The sequence below is a fragment of the Austrofundulus limnaeus genome, unplaced genomic scaffold, assembly GCF_001266775.1.
Source record: "Austrofundulus limnaeus strain Quisiro unplaced genomic scaffold, Austrofundulus_limnaeus-1.0 Scaffold433, whole genome shotgun sequence".
In the NCBI taxonomy this organism is placed as follows: Eukaryota; Metazoa; Chordata; class Actinopteri; order Cyprinodontiformes; family Rivulidae; genus Austrofundulus; species Austrofundulus limnaeus.
The window spans coordinates 200168-202634 of NW_013952835.1; positions in this window are offsets into that span (position 1 = coordinate 200168).

Genomic DNA, 2467 nt, shown 5'->3' on the forward strand with positions numbered 1-2467 from the left:
CCCTAATCAATCGCTAAGCCCACCCTCTCCCAACAATGTGCTTAACCTTTATCTCTTTATTAAAATAATAAAAGAATAAAGAAAACAAATACAAACGTTAATTTGGAAAACAAAGAACGGAGTAATACAAACTATTAATTATACAACTTGACTTTTTTTGGTGATTTTTTTTTTCCAGAGTTTTTTTTATTATTTTTTTCCCAGAATTTTACCTTTCTGAAACATTCTGATTTCAATTTGAAAGAACGAGCATTTATTAGGACGTAAAGAACATTTTGCCCTGTTTAATTAGGTTGGTTTTGTGTTTTTGAAAAACCTTTCCTGGAATTTGAATCAAATCAGTCACAAACAAGAATGACTCGAAGGCAATAACTCTGAAGAAAAACAACTTTTTAAACAGTGTTAACAGTAAAACAATGTATGACATTCTTACACGAAGCACTAAACTCAAACTCAAAGTCACCTGACTTCATAAACTTAAATAAATCAGAGTTCATGTTAAACAAGATTATTTTTTTTCCCATTCCCTGAAAAACATTTTTTTGGGACCTACACTGTTTGATGCTGTGAGAGCTCCTAGTTTGCATGTTTGCAGATGCGTGCGCACGCCGGCCGGGYTTAGCAGTAATTGCTATGCAGAGACTGGAAATAAAAGCGGAGCACTTTGAGAAGAGACATGCTGGGAGTAATGGTAGTGGGGAGGGAGACAGGAAGCGGTCTGACAGAATAGAAATGCGAGCGCGCAGACAAATTGCTTCTGACTGCTCGCTCTTTGACAAGTCGAAGCGAATCTGCAGCAATATTCTGCCTCTGCTTTACAGGAAATACATTGGGGATGCGTGTTTAGGGTAACAACGGACTGGTCTAAATCTACTAAACAGAAAAAAAATAGGTGTGAACATTTTATTTGTCAGTGGATTTCTCTTAAATACACCGAAAAGACAAAAATCAATAGAGCTGCTGCCGTAAAACTGATGTTTTAATTAATAAAGGGGTCACCACCATAACAGAGAAACGAGTCAAAACTCCAAAAAATCAATTTTCAGTGTTATAAAAGTAAACAGCGCTTTTGTTACGGCTCTCTATACCTCACCTGTTTACGTCTTCAATCTTTAAAGGCCTCTTAAAAGCAAACCGCGGCAATAAATGTGTTGCTTGCAGCAGGATTGTAAATGCGCGTTGACATTTCACTTTTCACAGGAATAGCCACAACGCCTGACCTACGTGGAAGTTTGTAACTTTAATACCCTGGTAATTCAAACATATAAAAGTGCCTGTAGCAAAYGTAACATTGCTTTCCGCAGCCCACACAGAGCTGGAAGTTTTATTATATCTTATCTCAGATAGAAGGGGAATTAAATATTTCCCTTGTAGGGTAAAAGAAAGCAGGAAAAAAACAATTATCCTTTGTTGTTTTGCTATTGTCTGAATAAAAGTGGAATAAATGTGAGCTGTTTAAGCAGTACCCTCCTGCAGTACAAGCCTCTGCATAAAATTGTAGTGCGGTGTGTGGATATGCATATTATAATAGAGAAAATGCTGTTCACYGCTATTTATTAAATGAAAACGACCTGCCAGTCACTGACCTATGAAATGCATAAATACAGGGTTGAGRCTGTACATTCTACCAGAGGAGGACTCCACCGTGAAATCTCGCCCCGCCTGACAACAATCCCTGCAAAATGAATATTAATACATAACCAGCAGGAACGCTCGTATATAAGCCCTCGCAGACAATGTTTTAATATCTGCCTCAGTACAGGTGGCTGCTTTCAAAGGAACAAGGTGGTTTAAAACGTGGGAAGTATTGGAAGACTCAGCAGGAAGCGTAATTTCTCCGTCCTCGCCGTGGATTAAATGGTGACAGCCCGCTGCCTCTTTTCATGTGGGATTTAAGTTCCCTCCAGAAGATTTCTTTTCTAAAACAGAAATATTTGAACTTAAACAAAAAAAAGCTCACCTGTCTATCAAACTAATACACTTGTCAGTAAAGCGGGAGTGTTAATAGGCGAAGGTAAAACAAGGGATGAAGGAAACAAAAGCGCCTTTTRGCAAAACTCTGAGCCAGGACTGAGACGCCTTCTGGACGTTTAGGTGGGTTTGAAGGATCGTGTGGTCGTCTTTGAAATGTTCTGTTTATTTATAATCTGAGGGATTAGACTTTTGATTGGCTCCAAGAAGAATCTGGGAAAGCAGCATTTTATCAACACTGTTTAGAGGAAGTGAGGAGCTGTTGAACTYAACCATGGAGGAAATACTTTCTCAATCCCTCCAGTTCATCTTCCATGGAGGTAGCTGAGTTTGTGGACTTTAGAATTATAGTATTTTTAGTATTATATGACTCAGCCCCCTGTGAGCAAAAGGTGTGAATCAGGGCACCAACGATGCAAACACAAAGAGGGACAAAAACAAAAGGACATTTAACCCCCGCTTGCATTCACTACATGCACATAACACGACACGGGTC